We start from the raw sequence: 5,559 nt of genomic DNA, 5'->3' as shown, positions 1-5,559 counted from the left end.
GCAGAAATATATACCTATATATGATTTATTTGTGTAATTTGTATATGAATAAAAGTTAGTTTTATCAGTTACAGTGCTTGTACTTGTAGTCTTGTATGTTACTCTTTCACAGTACATTTGTAGTCTGCCATGTTCTCTTTACTCGGATATTCCTACTCCGTTCGTTTTTCTTATTGGTCAGTTCACGTTTTGGCGGGAATTTCTCGCCATTTTGTTCTTGGAATTTTATATCTTTATGGTATATTTCTATTCATTTTGAGGTTTGTTTCTTATTAACAATATAGTATTTATAGCATTCAATCATTTAATTTCTCAGAGTAAGTAATCTTTGTGGGGAAAGTTGGTGATTGAGTTTGAATGCTTTGTATAATTGATTCGAGATTTACATAAATCTTATATAAACTTGAGATTTAAATAATTGTCACTGAATAATTTTATTATAACAGTTAGATTTACATAAATTTAATTTAAAACATCTAAACAATTTAAATGCTTAATTCCATAGGCATCAAACATAATTTTGGTGGAATGTATGAGTGAGTGATACATCATTTACATCGTCATAAACCTAAAACTGCTTAACTTCGTTAAAAATGTAAATATAAGGGAGATAACTATTTTCACTATATTTATACAAGAGTAATGCATCTAATCTAAATGACCTGAATATTTATGATTATAAATAATGGTACTTCATGTTTTTATAATTTTGATAAGCTAAAAATGAGGGTCATAGGAGACACAGCCTAGACACAAACATGTGAGGTATTTTATGTCTATTTGTTGCTTAACGTGTTGTCTGCTTTACTTGTTACTACAGAAACATGCCTTTGTCTGTATTCACATGTTGCTATTTTTAGTTATTTGAATAATTCACAGATTAATATTTGTGAAAATTGATTAATATGTTTAATTAACAAATGCATACATTATACATGTTATTATTTACATGATCTACACATTTTTAATTTGAGTTAAAAATGGGATAGATATGTACTAGAGACTTACCAGAAATTACTTTTAGAATACAAGGAAAACATTGTTATTTTTTCCCCTATTTTGATCATCTTAAATATTTTATTATTCGTGTATTGATCATGTATTTACAATGGTTATTTATTATTACAGGGTATTTTTTGTTGTTTCCTATGATTCTGATGTATATGATGCTTAATAAACAATCAAAACCTACTACCTGGGATTGTGTTTTATATGGTAACCAAAGCACTATTGCAGAATGGCGCCCAACGTATTATTGTTTTCATCATATGAAAGTTCGATAGTTTGTGTATTGATTGACTAGTCTACCTGTCTACATTGACCTGTGGGAATTTCCCAAATAGTGATCAATTTCAATTTTTGGTGTGTGACGTCAAAAGATTGAACATTTCTACGTCTTATCGACCAGTGATTTTGTCAACTTCTTGAAGTTTCAATAACGAGGACGTCGAGAAAAAAAACCAACATTTACCGATGGTAGCAGTTTACATTGGTAACTATCATAAGTTATTTGTTCTATGTTGATATGTTGCATGTAATGTCTTGTCATACTGTAGTTTGTCAGTGTGTGTGAACATGTAAAAATCATAGACATAGAAAGCTTGTTAGAATAACTTTTTGATTTTTTTTTGGTTAATGAACATCAATTGAACAAAGTGGATCTATACTTCAATTACATGTACCTATCACTCACTTATGATAGAGTGATGGTATATAAAACACATTGTTTTGTTGAATACTTGCTTGTACGTTCTATCGATTGTTAAACTTTGCATACATGTAGTTTGGTCCGACCCTACTCAACTCCCCACACCCATACACACATGACGTCAAGGTCAACCGGAAGTTAGTGGTTAGGCACTTCCTGTTTATTTTAATTTTTATTTTCATTATTTTTTTTTTCTTCCTTTGATTTAATAATAGTCTTTCTTTATTCACACATACACTGAGACTAATTGAATATACATTTCTATTTATTTAGCTAGTAACACTTGTAGTCGTGGGTCATATTTGACTTTTGTGACAGTTGTATACATGTAAGTTTATGTCATATTGTAATACAAATTGAGGAGTACTGACAGCCATTCGACCACAGTAAAATCAGTATGTATACTTACCCATATACGGTGTTACCAACAGAGTAAGGATATCGAGTAATATATTTTTGTGTTTTCTTTATACAGGGTTTGTGTTTGTGTTTGACTTACCTGTAGGTTTTGTTTTAGAGCCTTGTTTTTATTTTGTTTGTACATGTATATATTTGTCATGTTTTGTCTTGTATATGCATGTGTTGTATTGGTTTACTTGAATGTTTTATGTTGAATGGTACATGTACTTGTATTGAACATAATCTAATTGTCATAAAAATTAAATAGTCAAGTTAAACTTTTGATAAATTTAGAATTTAAATAGGAACTTAGAAGGGTGCAATAGAGATTCAGTACAATTCCTTATAACACTTTGTCATCTAACATTTACTAATACACCTGGCCATACTAACCTTATACCTTAACCCCTGTGCACTTAGTTGGACTTACATCTTTATTATCTAGTAGATTTTTGTTTTTGTTTTTGTTTTTGTTTTTTTGTTGTTGTTTGGTTTGGTCTAGAGGATGTAATTCTTGTTGCTTGAACCAAGGTCAGTTAATATAAGTTGTTGCTGGTGTCGTTTTATCAATAGGTTTATCTTTTCCATACTATCTCTTAAACTAGTAAGGTTGCTCACCATTTTCATTCTATATTACAATACTTATAATATTTGTGTATTCTTTTGAGATTGATTTGTGAAAATAAAAGCTTTACAATCCATATCCAAATCTAGGTTTTATATCCTGAAGGTAGGTTATTAGTATTTATTTGTACTTGACTTAATTGTTTTATTATTTTAGGCAGGATTCGCTTTTTAAAAGTATCATTTTTCCTTCCTTTATTTTTAATAAAAAATTATTTATTGTACACTTCTAGGATTTATTGTTTTTCTCTTGCCGATTTATTTTGTAGTTAACTCTATTTGAGAATTAAGGTTATTTAAGCATTTATTCATCATATATCATCATGTCAGAAGAGGAAGATATTTCAACAGATGATCGTGCGTTTCGTACGTTTTTGAAGCAAGAGGTCAGATTAACACCAAAAGGAGATGTTCAAGGGTTCAAGGATTGGATGCGCAATTATTTAGAGTCAACTGGTGAACTACAACCAAAGCCAAAACACTCAAACGAGACTTCTAAAATCAACAAGGACAATATACCCAGGATGAGAGATCCACCCAGAATATCCAACTTCTCGGGAAACAACAACCAAGGAGAGACTTAATATGAACTGTGGCGCTATGAGGTTTGTGGACTACAGCAAGACAAATTGTATGAACCAGAGAACATCAAATATGCTGTAAGAAGATCGCTGAAGGGTGATTCTGGAATGATAGCTATGCATCTTTGACCAAATGCATCTTTACTAGAGGTTATACATAAGCTTGACAGTGTTTTTAGAGCCGTAGAAAGTAAAGAAGATCTATTAACCACCTTCTATCGAGCGAGACAAGAAGACGATGAATCTGTCACCAAACGGAGTTGTTGCTTGGAATCCGTCATCGGCAAGGTGGTAGATGACCAGATAGTACAGAAGAGATATACCAACCGTATGCTACATTCTATGTTATGGGCAGGACTCAAAACAGAACTGAAAGACAATCGGGACACAAGTACGATTCCATTAAAGATTTTGACGAACTTCGCATAGCACTAAGACAGATAGAGAGAGATCATGAGGGTAGAAAAACTACAAAGAAGCCCCACCCAGCAAGAGCATTAACAACATCTGCCGAAGATACACCCCAACCCAATGAGAATGTTGAGTTAAAAGGAATGATACAGCAATTGACCACACGATTTGATAGATTGGAACGGACATACTATTATAATAGACAGAATAGATATTATAGAGAAAACTATAATCAACAACTACAACGTCAGGGAAGGCAATGGAGACGTGGATCTCAACACCAACTGATTCAGATAAAGCAAAGAAGATAGTATGTTACAGGTGCGGCCAAGAAGGACACAAGAAGATAGGATGTGCCAACCCACTCAACAGTCACAAGGATTTAAACAGTCAGAAGCCTATGGAGCAGGGCCGTCACAAGGCTTGAATAGGGTAACGACAGGTCCTACACAAGAAAAAGAAAAGACCGTACCACTTGGACTATTTGGATAGCCGACACAGATAGAAGTTGAACTAAATCAACAAACTGTTAAAATACTTCTTGATACTGGATCAACTGTATCTACCATCAGTAACAGTTATTACAACACTCAAATGAAAGAAACAAAACTTCAGAATATCAACAGCTTGCTAAATATGGAATGTGCCGGAGAACAACAGGTACCAACTATTCATATGTACTATTTGTTGTACCTAAAAGCCATTATAACACACACGGACCACTTCTACTCGGCACAAACGTAATGCAGAAAATTCAAGACAACATCGAAGAACATCATTGAGAGCGATTTATTCAGTCCAGTGATATAACTACACCATGGTACCTGATCTTCCGATCAATCACACTAGGAGAAAGAAAATTGACCCGTAACAACAACACCTTAGCAGTATTGAAGAACCTTATTCAGTACCATAGATTTGAAGAGTGGATACCACCAGATAAAAATCCTAGAAGAACACAAAGAACATACCGCCTTTACTGTTGGACCATTAGGATTCTATGAGTATAATAGAATGCCTTTTGGCCTGACGAACTCGCCAGCAACTTTCAAGAGGATGACGGAAGAGGCTTGTGGGATATTAACCTGCGGATCTGCTGCATCTTCATCGATGATATTAACATCTTTGGACGATCGTACGAAGAGCACTTACAGAACCTTCAACGTGTATTCCAGCGTCTCAGAGAAGCCAACATGAAGCTTGCTTCTATCAAGTGTTCGTTTTTCAAACGCAAGGTCACCTATGTTGGACATGTTGTATCCGTTGAAGGGATAGAGATAGACCCAAGGAAGACATCCAAGGTTCACGACTGTTCAAAACCGACAACTCCTGAAGACATCAGACAATTTCTTGGCTTTGCTGGGTATTATCGAAGATTTTTCTAAGATCAGCCGACATTTGACTGAGTTGATGCCTACACCAGGAACCAAGAAATCCGAGGCAAAACAGTAGAAACCATGGAATTGGGGTATTGAGCAAGATGAAGCATTTGAGAAGCATATGTCGACAGCACCAAGACCTGGATATGCCATCATCGACAGTTCATATGAACTTCACACAGACGGACTTACCAAAGCAGAACGAAGATACCCACCAAAGTTAGAGTTCCTAGCCTTAAAGTGGGCAGTCTGCGACAAGTTTAAGGAGTACCTCTGGGGCAGCAAGTTCACTGTCTTGACAGATAATAACCCCATGACTTATGTGTTGACAACAGCAAAACTTGATGCTACTGGACACAGACGGCTTGCAGCATTGTCATCGACTGACTTTAAGATTTTGTATCGTCCAGGCAGGAAAAATGCAGATGCAGATGGACTAAGTAGGATACCATGACAA

The 5,559-nt window shown here is 34.6% G+C and overlaps 1 pseudogene; it reads left to right on the top strand.

Moving 5' to 3' along the window:
* The first annotated feature begins 3,054 nt into the window (after positions 1-3,054).
* LOC148604104 (uncharacterized) lies at positions 3,055-4,034 on the top strand (annotated as a pseudogene).
* Positions 4,035-5,559: the final 1,525 nt, after the last annotated feature.

The sequence above is a fragment of the Perna viridis genome, chromosome 10 (assembly GCF_037379345.1).
Source record: "Perna viridis isolate PV_CMFRI_1.1 ecotype Kerala chromosome 10, ASM3737934v1, whole genome shotgun sequence".
Lineage (NCBI taxonomy): Eukaryota > Metazoa > Mollusca > Bivalvia > Mytilida > Mytilidae > Perna > Perna viridis.
The sequence above is the reverse complement of the archived record's forward strand: the minus strand, read 5'-3'. Positions and strand labels throughout refer to the sequence as shown.